At 43.6% G+C, this 13,983-nt stretch overlaps 1 pseudogene; it reads right to left on the bottom strand.

The window, feature by feature from the left end:
* Window positions 1–211: 211 nt before the first annotated feature.
* Window positions 212–13,983, bottom strand: part of LOC135548009 (solute carrier family 22 member 4-like) — a 35,690-nt pseudogene continuing 21,918 nt past the window's right edge.

The raw sequence follows: 13,983 nt of genomic DNA, 5'->3' as shown, positions 1-13,983 counted from the left end.
GTAGATTGATAAGAGAGAAAAAAACAATTTAATCAATTTTAGAATAAGGCTGTAATGTAGCAAAATGTGGAAAAGTCAAGGGGTCTGAATACTTTCCAAATGCACTGTACAATTTCATAAAGTAAAAGATAGCTAATAGTTTCAAACCAGAATACTGTTTTGTAGTTTTAATACACATCTAAGTGAAAACAATTGTATTGTAGAACAAGATTCACAATTTAGACTCCTTCCGGAAACTCAGATTTGATATCAATGTTTTTAGTATCTTGGTCTGTGTTGCATCGACACCTGCAGAACAGACAAAAACACGTATTTCAAACAATTCTTCATTCATATTTTATACGGATGGACATAAAGAAGGATGGACAGTCAAACTCACCCTTTAATTTGTTGCATCTGTGAGATGGTTTCTGGCAACACCCTCCCGTATGTCTCAGGTAAAATGAAGCAGCACAGACCCCCACATATTGCCAGGCTACCAATAACTATGTATGGGAGGTACTTGTAGTAATTTCCTGCAAATAACAAAATCAATACGTTTTCTGTACCAAGGGAGGGGTCTGAATATCAGCAAAGCAAATTCACAGTGAGAGACATTGTCAATCTTGTTCATCTCCACTGATCAAAGAAAAGGACCATGAGTCAGGTTTTACCGAGGTAGATGATGAAGGGGGAGAGGATGGTGACTGTGCGTGCTGCCATGGAGCACGTCCCCATAGCCATGTTCCTACCCACGGTGGGGAAGAGCTCCGACGTGACGACGTACACCACACAGAATGCTGCGGTGATGGCAAACTTCCCCACCATCTCCAGAAAGATTGCCACTCCTGGGAGATCTGAAACATAGAGAGACAGCCAGGTGTAAACTGGGTGATAAATATCTGTAAATGAGACTCCCTCTGAGACTGTCAATTAATTTTACCTGTTGGGACAATGTTAATGAAGAGAATAACAGTGCCTCCTAGGAAGAGAGTGGAGGACTGGCATACGTGTCTGGAACAGTATCTGAGAAGCACCAGGGCGATGAAATAGGCGGGCACTTCTACAACTCCAGACAGGAAGCAGTTGATATAGGGATTTCCATTGAGGTTGTTTGTGTTCAAAATCAGGACAAAGTAACCACAGGAGATTTTCATCCTGGGAAATCAAAGATACAGAGACTATTGAGCATGATGAACAGGCACGAACAAAGTCATATTCAGAGCCATTGATATTGTTTAGGACTTCAGCTGCTAGGACTTACCACAGAAGGGAACACAGAACTGTGATTGAGAGCATGTTGCTGCTCCTCATGACATCCAGAATGTTGTGTTTCGTGTCCTTCATGGCCAGAGCATCTTCTACCTGGTGATATGTGGGTAAGTCATCATCAGGATACATCATTTTTAAAAGCAAAATGCATAATGGTTGACATTTGTTAAGAGTAAATTCATACCCAGCCATCCCCTGTGTCTCAAGATGTCTTGAGTCGTCTTACAACACATTTCTAAGACTTGTCTTGAGACATGGACTGTGTCTCATTACACACCATGACATTTTGTGCCATGTCGTCACGAAGACATGCAATGCAAAGCGCTTGACAACATTTTAACACACAAACATAAACACACACACACACACACACACACACACACACAGTTGAAGTCAGAAGTTTACATACACTTTAACCAAATACATTTAAAACTCAGTTTTTCGCAATTCCTGACATTTAATCCTAGTAAAAATGATTTGTTTTAGGTCAGAATAATAGTAGAGAGAATGATTTGTTTATTATTTTACTTTTATTTATTTAATCACATTCCCAGTGGGTCAGAAGTTTACAAACACTCAATTAGTATTTGGTATCATTGCCTTTGCATTTTTTAATTTGGGTAAAACATTTTGGGTAGCCTTCCACATGCTTCCCACAATATTGGCCCTTTGCTCCTGACAGAGCTGGTGTCACTGAGTCAGGTTTGTAGGCCTACTTGCTCGCACACGCTTTTTCAGTTCTGCCCAAAAATGTTCTATAGGATTGAGGTCAGGGCTTTGTGTTGGCCACTCCAATACCTTGACTTTGTTGTCCTTAAGCCATTTTGCCACAACTTTGGAAGCATGCTTGGGGTCATTGTCCATTTGGAAGACCCATTTGCAAACAAGCTTTAACTTTGTGACTGATGTCTTGAGATGTTGCTTCAATATATCCACATAATTTTCCTACCTCATGATGCCATCTATTTTGTGAAGTGCACCAGTCCCTCCTGCAGCAAAGCACCCCTCAACATGATGCTGCCACCCCTGTGCTTCACGGTTTGGATGGTGTTCTTCGGCTTGCAAGCCTTCCCCTTTCTACTGCAAACATAACGATGGTCATTATGGCCAAACAATAGTCTGGCTTTTTGATGGCGGTTATGGAGCAGTGGCTTCTTCTTTGCTGAGCGGCCTTTCAGGTAATGTCGATATAGGACTCGCTTTACTGTGGATATAGATAATTTTGTACCTGTTTCCTCCAGCATCTTCACAGGGTCCTTTGCTGTTGTTCTGGGATTGATTTACACTTTTCGCACCAAAGTACGTTCATCTCTAGGAGACAGAACGCATCCCATGGTGTTTATACTTGCGTACTATTGTTTGTACAGATGAACGTGGTACCTTCAGGCATTTAAAAAGAGCTCTCAAGGATGAACCAAACTTGTGCAGGTCTACAATCTTTTTCTGAGGTCTTGGCTGATTTCTTTTGATTTTCCCCATGATGTCAAGCAAAGAGGCACTGAGTTTGAAAGTAGGTCTTGAAATGCATCCACAGGCCCACCTCCAATTGACTCAAATTATGTCAATTAGCCTATCAGAAGCTTCTAAAGCATCGCATAATTTTCTGGAATTTTCCAAGCTGTTTAAAGGCACAGTCAACTTAGTGTATGTAAACTTCTGACCCACTGGAATTGTGATACAGTGAATTATAAATGTAATAATCTGTCTGTGAACAATTGTTGGAAAAAATACTTGTGTTATGCACAAAGTAGATGTCCTCACCGACTTGCCAAAACTATAGTTTGTTCACAAGAAATTTGTGGAGTGGTATATATATATACACTGAGTGTCGAAACATTAGATGCTTCTTCCTAATATTGAGTTGCACCCCCTTTTGCCCTCAGAATAGCCTCAATTCGTCGGGCTATGGACTCTTCAAGGGGTCGAAAGCGTTCCCCCGGGATGTTGACTCCAATGCTTCCCACAGGTGTATCAAGTTGGCTTGGTCTTTTTTATTTTGCTTTACATACTTTAATGTCCCCATGGGGAAACGTTGTTGCAGTATCATGTATCATGTTCGAAGTGGAGTATGAATACGATAGAAAAGAAATTGACAATACAAATTCACAAGTGTAACATACAGTATATACCAATGAAAGGGACGAGCCTACTTGGTGGATAGGAACTTCAGCCCGAGCTGTTTAGGAGGGATATCACACCTGGTACAAATGATTGCCTCATTTGTTTTCCTGTCGGGGAGGGGGAGGGGTGCCCTGTACCTGCACCCAGAGGGTTCAAAGTTCAAAGTCCAGGTAGAGGGGGTGGTTTGGGTCTAAGATGATTGTGTGAACCTTGCTTAGGGCCCTGACCTTAAAGATATTATCCAAGCCTCTCAGTTTGACTCCAAGTACCTTGCTTGCTGTAGGAATAATCCTTCTCAGCGTATTTTGCTGGCTGACAGTGGCATTGCCAAACCAACAAACAATATAAACAGTTTAAATACTCTCAATGACAGATTCGTAGAACAGAGTCAGTATAGTACAGTCAACTTTAAAAGATCCCAGCTTTTCGAGAAAGTACAGTGTCTGCTGACTCCTTTTTTGTAGATCAGGTCTGTGCATTTACTTCACTGAAGCTTATTGTCCAAGAGGACAGCCAGATATTTGTATCCCTCTACAATCTCTATGATCTGACCAGTAGATGTTGCAGAGGTGGGTCTGGTTCGCTTCCTGAAGTCTATGCACATCTCTTTGGTCTTGTTGGTATTGATTCATCACGCTCCTCTACAAAGTCCGTTGAGCTTAAATAAAAACAGCAGCATTGCAGTTCTTTTTGTTGTTGTTGAATTTGACCTCTTTTTCTCCCCAATTTCGTGGTATCCAATTGTTTTAGTAGCTACTATCTTGTCTCATCGCTACAACTCCGGTACGGGCTTGGGAGAGACGAAGGTTGATAGTCATGCGTCCTCCGATACACAACCCAACCAAGCCGCACTGCTTCTTAACACAGCGCCATCCAACCCGGAAGCCAGCCGCACCAATGTGTCGGAGGAAACACTGTGCACCTGGCAACCTTAGCGTGCACTGCGCCCGGCTCGCCACAGGACTCGCTGGTGCGCGATGAGACAAGGATTTCCCTACCGGCCAAACCCTCCCTAACCCAGATGACGCTAGGCCAATTGTGCGTTGCCCGGCGCGCCTCCCGGTCATGGCCGGTTGTGACAGAGCCTGGGCGCGAACCCGGGAAGCCTGCATTGCAGTTCTTGAAACTAACTGATACCCCTGGCAACTACCACCTTACCCTGTTCAAAGGCACTTAAATCTTTAGAATGTTTTATATATAATTTTTATTTCACCTGTCTTTAACCAGGAAGAACAGTTGAGAACAAGTTCTCATTTACAACTGCAACCTGGCCAATATAAAGCAAAGCAGTGCGACAAAAACAACAACACAGAGTTACACATCAAATCAAATCAAATTTTATTTGTCACATACACATGGTTAGCAGATGTTAATGCGAGTGTAGTGAAATGCTTGTGCTTCGAGTTCCGACAATGCAGCAATAACCAACAAGTAATCTAGTAATCTAACAAGGAATCTAACAATTCCAAAACGACTACCTTATAGACACAAGTATAAGGGGATAAAGAATATGTACATAAAGATATATGAATGAGTGACTGTACAGAGCGACATAGGCAAGATACAGTAGATGATATCGAGTACAGTATATACATATGAGATGAGTATGTAAACAAAGTGGCATAGTTAAAGTGGCTAGTGATACATGTATTACATAAGGATGCAGTAGATGATATAGAGTACAGTATATACGTATACATATGTGATGAATAATGTAGGGTATGTAAACGTTATATTAGGTAGCATTGTTTAAAGTGGCTAGTGTTATATTTTACATCATTTCCCATCAATTCCCATTATTAAAGTGGCTGGAGTTGAGTCAGTGTGTTGGCAGCAGCCACTCAATGTTAGTGGTGGCTGTTTAACAATCTGATGGCCTTGAGATAGAAGCTGTTTTTCAGTCTCACGGTCCCAGCTTTGATGCACCTGTACTGACCTCGCCTTCTGGATGATAGCGGGGTGAACAGGCAGTGGCTCGGGTGGTTGTTGTCCTTGATGATCTTTATGGCCTTCCTGTGACATCGGGTGGTGTAGGTGTCCTGGAGGGCAGGTAGTTTGCCCCCGGTGATGTGTTGTGCAGACCTCACTACCCTCTGGAGAGCCTTACGGTTGTGGGCGGAGCAGTTGCCGTACCAGGCAGTGATACAGCCCGACAGGATGCTCTCGATTGTGCATCGGTAGAAGTTTGTGAGTGCTTTTGGTGACAAGCCAAATTTCTTCAGCCTCCTGAGGCTGAAGAGGCGCTGCTGCGCCTTCTTCACGATGCTGTCTGTGTGGGTGGACCAATTCAGTTTGTCTGTGATGTGTACGCCGAGGCACTTAAAACTTACTACCCTCTCCACTACAGTTCCATCGATGTGGATAGGGGGTGTTCCCTCTGCTGATTCCTGAAGTCCACAATCATCTCCTTAGTTTTGTTGACGTTGAGTGTGAGGTTATTTTCCTGACACCACACTCCGAGGGCCCTCACTTCCTCCCTGTAGGCCGTCTCGTCGCTGTTGGTAATCAAGCCTACCACTGTTGTGTTGTCCGCAAACTTGATGATTGAGTTGGAGGCGTGCGTGGCCTTGCAGTCGTGGGTGAACAGGGAGTACAGGAGAGGGCTCAGAACGCACCCTTGTGGGGCCCCAGTGTTGGGATTCAGCGGGGTGGAGATATTGTTGCCTACCCTCACCACCTGGGGGCGGCTCGTCAGGAAGTCCAGTACCCAGTTGCACAGGGCGGGGTCGAGACCCAGGGTTTCGAGCTTGATGACGAGCTTGGAGGGCACTATGGTGTTAAATGCCGAGCTGTAGTCGATGAACAGTACTCTCACATAGGTATTCCTCTTGTCCAGATGGGTTAGGGCAGTGTGCAGTGTGGTTGAGATTGCATCGTCTGTGGACCTATTTGGGCGGTAAGCAAATTGGAGTGGGTCTAGGGTGTCAGGTAGGGTGGAGGTGATATGGTCCTTGACTAGTCTCTCAAAGCACTTCATGATGACGGAAGTGAGTGCTACGGGGCGGTAGTCGTTTAGCTCAGTTACCTTAGCTTTCTTGGGAACAGGAACAATGGTGGCCTTCTTGAAGCATGTGGGAACAACAGACTGGGATAGGGATTGATTGAATATGTCCATAAACACACCAGCCAGCTGGTCTGCGCATGCTCTGAGGGCACGGCTGGGGATGCCGTCTGGGCCTGCAGCCTTGCGAGGGTTGACACGTTTAAACGTTTTCCTCACGTCGGCTGCAGTGAAGGAGAGTCCGCATGTTTTGGTTGCGGGCAGTGTCAGTGGCACTGTATTGTCTTCAAAGCGGGCAAAAAAGTTATTTAGTCTGCCTGGGAGCAAGACATCCTGGTCCGTGATGGGGCTGGTTTTCTTTTTGTCATCCTTGATTGACTGTAGTCCCTGCCACATACCTCTTGTGTCTGAGACATTGAATTGAGATTCTACTTTGTCTCTATACTGACGCTTAGCTTGTTTGATTGCCTTGCGGAGGGAATAGCTACACTGTTTGTATTCGGTCATGTTTCCGGTCACCTTGCCCTGATTAAAAGCAGTGGTTCGCGCTTTCAGTTTCACGTGAATGCTGCCATCAATCCACGGTTCCTGGTTTGGGAATGTTTTAATCATTGCTATGGGAACGACATCTTCAACGCACGTTCTAATGAACTCGCTCACCGAATCAGCGTATTTGTCAATGTTGTTGTTTGATGCAATACGAAACATATCCCAGTCCACGTGATGGAAGCAGTCTTGGAGTGTGGAGTCAGATTGGTCGGACCAGCGTTGAACAGACCTCAGCGCGGGAGCTACTTGTTTTAGTTTCTGTCTGTAGGCAGGGATCAACAAAATGGAGTCGTGGTCAGCTTTTCCAAAAGGAGTGCGGGGCAGGGCCTTATATGCGTCGCGGAAGTTGGAATAGCAATGATCCAAGGTTTTTCCAGCCCTGATTGCGCAATCGATATGCTGATACAATTTAGGGAGTCTTGTTTTCAGATTAGCCTTTAAAATCCCCAGCTACAATTAGCCGTTAAAATCCCCAGCTACAATGAATGCAGCCTCAGGATATATGGATTCCAGTTTGCAAAGAGTCAGATAAACAAACGTACAGTCAAAAACAAAATAGAAAAATCTATGTACGGTGTGTGCAAATGTAGTAAGGTTAGGGAGGTAAGGCAATAAATAGGCCATAGTGGGGAAATAATTACAATTTAGCATTAACACTGGAGCGATAGATGTGCAGATGATGATGTGCAAGTAGAGATACTGGGGTGCAACAACAAAAAACAATATGGGGATGAGGTAGTTGGGTGTGCTATTTACAGATGGGCTGTGTACGGGTACAGTGATCGGTAAGCTGCTCTGACAGCTGATGCTTAAAGTTAGTGAGGGAGATGTAAGTCTCCGGCTTCAGTGATTTTTCGATTCGTTCCAGTCATTGGCAGCAGAGAACTGGAAGGAAAGACGGCCAAAGGGGGTGTTGGCTTTGGGGATGACCATTGTAATATACCTGCTGGAGCGCGTGCCACAGGTGGGTGTTGCTATGATGACGGGTGAGCTGAGATAAGGCAGGGCTTTACCAAGCAAAGACTTATAGATGACCTGGAGCCAGTGGGTATGGCGACAAATATGTAGCAAGGGCCAACCAACAAGAGCATACAGGTCGCAGTGGTGGGTAGTATATTGGGTTTTGGTGAGAAAACGGATGGCACTGTGATAGACTTTATGCAATTTGTTGAGTAGGGTATTGGAGGCTATTTTGTAAATGACATCGCCAAAGTCAAGGATCGGTAGGATAGTCAGTTTTACAAGGGTATGTTTGGCAGCATGAATGAAGGAGGCTTTGTTGCAAAATAGGAAGCTGTTTCTAGATTTAATTTTGGATTGGAGATGCTTAATATGAGTCTAGAAGAAGAGTTTACAGTCTAACCAGACACCTAAGTATTTGTAGTTGTCCACGTATTCTAAGTCAGAGCCGTCCAGAGTAGTGATGTTGGACAGGCGGGCAGGTGCGGGTAGCGATCGGTTGAAGAGCATGCATTTAGTTTTACTTGTATTTAAGTGAGCGTTTGACAGTGATGGGTGGAGGTCGTTTGACCGCTGACCCATTACGGATGCAGGCAATGAGGCAGTGATCGCTGAGATCTTGGTTGAAGACAGCAGAGGTATATTTAGAGGGCAAGTTGGTTAGGATGATATCTATAAGGGTGCCCGTGTTTAAGGTTTTGGGGAGGTACCTGGTAGGTTCATTGATAATTTGTGTGAGATTGAGGGCATCAAGTTTAGATTGTAGGATGGCTGGGGTGTTTAAGCATGTTCCAGTTTAGGTCGCCTAGCAGCATGAGCTCTGAAGATAGATGGGGGGCAATCAGTTCACATATGGTGTCCAGAGCACAGCTGGGGGCAGAGGGTGGTCTATAGCAGGCGGCAACGGTGAGAGACTTGTTTTTAGAGAGGTGGATTTTTAAAAGTAGAAGTTCAAATTGTTTGGGTACAGACCTGGATAGTAGGACAGAACTCTGCAGGCTATTTTTGCAGTAGATTGCAACACCGCCCGCTTTGGCAGTTCTATCTTGTCTGAAAATGTTGTAGTTTGGGATTAAAATTTCAGAATTTTTGGTGGTCTTCCTAAGCCAGGATTCAGACACAGCTAGAACATCCGGGTTGGCAGAGTGTGCTAAAGCAGTGAAAAGAACAAACTTAGGGAGGAGGCTTCTAATGTTAACATGCATGAAACCAAGGCTATTACGGTTACAGAAGTCGTCAAAAGAGAGCGCCTGGGGAATAGGAGTGGAGCTCGGCACTGCAGGGCCTGGATTCACCTCCACATCGCCAGAGGAACAGAGGAGAGTAGAATAAGGGTACGGCTTAGAGCAATAAGAATTGGTCATCTAGAACGTCTGGAACAGAGGGTAAAAGGAGGTTTCTGGGGGCGATAAAATAGCATCAAGGTATAATGTACAGACAAAGGTATGGTAGGATGTGAATACAGTGGAGGTAAACCTAGGTATTGAGTGATGAAGAGAGAGTTATTGTCTCTAGAAACATCATTGAAACCAGGAGATGTCATTGCATGTGTGGGTGGTTGAACTAATAGGTTGGATAAGGTACAGTGAGCAGGATTAGAGGCTCTACAGTGAAATAAGCCAATAAACACTAACCAGAACAGCAATGGACAAGGCATATTGACATTAAGGAGAGGCATGCTTAGTCGAGTGATCAAAAGGGTCCAGTGAGTAGAGAGGTTGGTTGGGTGTCATGGCGAATTAGACAGCTAGCCAGGCCATCGGTAGCAAGCTAGCATAGGATGGAGGTCTGTTATTAGCCACCTCTTGCGTTCCGTCAGTAGATTAGTGGGGTTCCGTGTGGTAGAGGGGATAAATCCAAATCACACAACAACAAAAAAAACAATAGATATAGTTATAGAAGCCCAAGAAGAAAAAATATATAATAATAATAATAGTAATAATAATAAAATAAATAAATAAATTGTCCGATTGTCTATTCAGATAGCAGCCGATAAGACAGGTAACGGTTAGCGGACCGCAGATGGGCGTTCAGGTAACGTCGCGACGGAGGAGCCAGCCAGATAACTCCTTCGGGTAGATAACGTCGGCAGTCCAGTTGTGAAGGTCCGGTGGGGCTCTGCGTAGGCAGTAAAACGGGTCCGGATAGGTGATTGTTGCCCAGGAGTGATTGATGGAACTCTTCAGCTGGCTAGCTCTGAATAATTGATGTTTGCTCCGGAATCGGCGAAAGCCGATAGTCACACGGATAGCAGCAAGCAAGCTGTGAGATCCAGGAATGAATGTCCAGAGTTAGCGGTTGAAATCCAGGGACATGGAGAGAAAAATTGGTCCGGTATGTTCCGTTCCGAGCCGTGCTGCGCCGTACAAAACTGGCGATAAATTTTCAAGCTGAAGGATAGCTGATGACCACAAACCGTGGTTCGCTGAATACTACCGATTAGCCAGTAAAGAAGTTAACTAGCTTCTGATTAGCTTCTGATTAGCTTCTGGCTAGCTCCTGGCTAGCTTCTGGCTAGTTTCTGGCTAGCTTCTTGGAGGATTACAGATTTGAGGTAAATAATACTTTTTTTATAAATCTAAATTGGTGAGGCAGGTTGCAGGAGAGTGTTTTGAAGATGAGCAGCGGTTCTTAATGTTTTGTACAATCAGTATGTATCTATTTTTATAATGATAATAACAAGATAAAACATTTTTATTAAAACAAATAAAGTTATGAAAACCCCCTGATTGAGATTTTGTATATTGATATTCAATAGAGCAGTGTTTCCCAAACTAGGTCCTCGGGACCCCAAGGGGTGTACATTTTGATGTTTGTCCCAGCACTACACAGCTGATTCCAATAATCAACTAAGCACTGATGAGAAGCCTATTTTATGACGTTTCCACTGGATCAGAACATGACATTTTTCCCATTCACACTGAGTGGCTATCAAAAGGGAGAGAGCTGGAAAGATTGTTCTAATACATTGAGGAATTATTGTAATTCTCAATGGATGTAAAAATGGATGTAAAAACATCTCAAGTGATTTAAAAACCAGGGGCACAACATTGGTTTTAGATGTGGACCCAGAAAAGCATCAGTATGCAGCCAAATCCATGGGAGAAATGGCCATGTTGGAATGGCCAAGATGCACACAGAAAAGGAAAGGGCAGTCGAGGTGGATGTAACATCATAACCTGAACATGTGTGCAGCCAGTGTGCTCTGAAGGGAAATATGGTAAAATCCAAACCATGTCTTATCAATGGCTGATGCTATGGAACAGAGGAAGGTACTCCAGAGCATGCCCCCGACGAGAGACCCCGGTGGAAAACCAGGGGCAGACCGATGTCCAATACCCCAGACGGTCACCAAGGAGGAACATGGGAAGACAACCCTCCCAACTCCAATAGTGAGAATAATGAATGGGCCTAAAGTAGTTGCAAAGTGCACCCGAGGACAGGCGGCGAAAAGTGGAGAGTCATGATATGACTAAATAAAATATTTTCAATTCTACCAGGAAATGGCTTGCTCTCACTCTTTTTTGTGTGTGCACATTTTGTGTGATATGTGTTTCTGTTGGACAGAGGAAGAATGCGCTCGAAGTCAAACGAATGGGGGCAAGAAAAGGGAACCAATGAAAGATAACTGGGGTAGCAGTAGATATAAACGTTGACCAGCTGACGGCAAAGATTGTGTATGTGATGCTTGTCGTTTGATGTGACACAGACAGGGTGGCGAGATTGGGGAAACAGAAGAGTCAATGTCTGTTCTTAAGTTGATTCTTTGCCTGACAAGGTGAAGTTAGTATATAAGTTATCCTATACGAGCGTATGTGTCAAATACATTAAGATGTTACAGGTGTCAAGCGTATGGGCATGAGGCAGCAGTGTGTACGAGGGAGGGTCCAAGGTGTGAGCAATGCGCAGAAGGGCATGAGACAAAGGAATGTGTAGTATTGGGGAAAGTAGTGGTATGTGTTAATTGTAGGGGTGCCCATGGGGCTGAGGATCAGAAATGTCCCGTGCAAGAGAGGCAGGTTGAGGTTTCCAGGGTTAGAGTAGAGCAGAAGTTGTCATATGCTGAGGCAGTGAAGAAAGTAGAGGAAGATGGGTTAAGGGGCAGGATCTCAGAAACTGGAAAAGGGGCGGAGCTCTGACCAAATTGATGGAAAACATAGACTGGAGTAACAAGGACGTTCACAGTTGAACTCTTTTCCATTGGACTGGATTTTAATGAACGGATTTCTCATTTTAATGAGTAGACTCTGGTTTATTCTAACCATATATTCAAAGTTAAATGTGTAGCATTGTACTGCACAGAATTTATGTGATAGTGAGTTGAGAAGACAGAAATACTGTTTTTTCAATTGACTGCCATAGCCCCAAATAAAAAATGTAACTGAGTTAGTGTCTTAATGTCTTATTTCTAAGATGTCTTATATATTTAAGACATTTTTTACATTTTGATTTATCTAACCTTTACATTGACAGGGAGTCAATGCTGAGACCAAGGTCTCTATTCCAGATAAGCCCTGTATAGCACCGCAATACATATAAAAATACAATGTACACATTAAACTACATATTCATATACACAAAATACACGTAATTACACACAATACACAAAAAGCAAAACACAATCATAAAACACATTCTTCAAGATAAAAGGTCCCCCAACAGCTTTCTGAAACACCCTAGAGGCACCAATTCCTAAAACGTTTAAGAACGTTGGAGATCATTCCACACATGATTGTCACGTTCGTCATAATGATGAGACCAAGGCGCAGCGTGAGTAGAGTTCCACATAATTTTTCTAAACTGAAACTCACCTAACATGACAACAAACAACCAAACTGGACACTATACAAATAGTGCAGACAGGCAACTATACATAGACAAGATCACACAACACAAATGAGGAAAATGGCTACCTAAATATGATCCCCAATCAGAGACAACGATAAACAGCTGTCTCTGATTGGGAACCATATCAGGCCAACATAGACATACAAAACCCCCTAGAAATATAAAATCTAGAGTACCCACCCTAGTCACACCCTGACCTAACCAAAATATATAGAAAACAGAGGTAAGGGTAAGGTCAGGGCGTGACAATGATGCAATTTATTTTACTAAGAGCAGATATACCAAACTCATTGGAAATCGAAGGGGGATCTCGAGAGTTAGTCATCCCTGAGACCGGGTCTGGTATCCTGTACAGAACGTCTTTAAGTTAACAATGAAGAAGGTTAAGGCAGAAGTTTATGCGGGTGGGCTTTATCAACAGAAACAGTTTAATGCATCAGTCTATGAGACTTCAAAGAGGGCCAGCCAACATATCGCTCGTAATAAAGCGTAGTGCACTATGATACACTGCGTACAATGTCTTCAATACAGTGGCAGCTGCATTCATACGTCTCAAGACATGTCTTAGAGATGGTGATGAATGGGAAGGTTGCCCCTGCATTCTATTACCTGTATATCCTTTATCTCCGTTAGCACAGAGTCCACCATCTATCTCACGTTTGTTATTCTGCAGTGATTCACTGCATTGGTTAAAACACATCAGAAACCTTAACTAGAGCATTCTGATGAATGACCTGGATTACGCCATAAAAAAGGAAGGAATGCGTTAGCCTCTCAAATGATTTACCATTGGTTGATCTACTTCATTCAGGTTATGTACTGCAGCAAAAAGGACTTTGACTTCAACTGGATTGGTACCTAAAATATATATTTTACATCAGATTCAAAGACATAAACACTTTTGTAATTCTTCTGTGGATGGTTTTTGTTACTCCATATCCATAGGAAGTTTATCTTATGAAATGACGTAAGCTAAACTGTAGCTAAGTAAGGTAGCTCACCTCTGAGGGAGTGAAGATGACCTCTGGGGCTTCAACTCTGTTCCTCCTGGCAGCGTCTCTCAGTATGGCCTCAGCCTCCTCAACTCTTCCCTGAGAGAGCAGCCATCTGGGAGACTCTGGGATGACCCTATACCAATTCATACACAGTCATAGAAAACTAAACTGAAACCCTTTGTGCAGTCAGGCTAATGAAGTATGCAAGAAGTAATGTACCTTGCTGAAAGAAGAGGCCACAGATCATTGACTAAGTAG

The sequence above is a fragment of the Oncorhynchus masou genome, chromosome 11 (assembly GCF_036934945.1).
Source record: "Oncorhynchus masou masou isolate Uvic2021 chromosome 11, UVic_Omas_1.1, whole genome shotgun sequence".
NCBI classification, from domain to species: domain Eukaryota; kingdom Metazoa; phylum Chordata; class Actinopteri; order Salmoniformes; family Salmonidae; genus Oncorhynchus; species Oncorhynchus masou.
The sequence above is the reverse complement of the archived record's forward strand: the minus strand, read 5'-3'. Positions and strand labels throughout refer to the sequence as shown.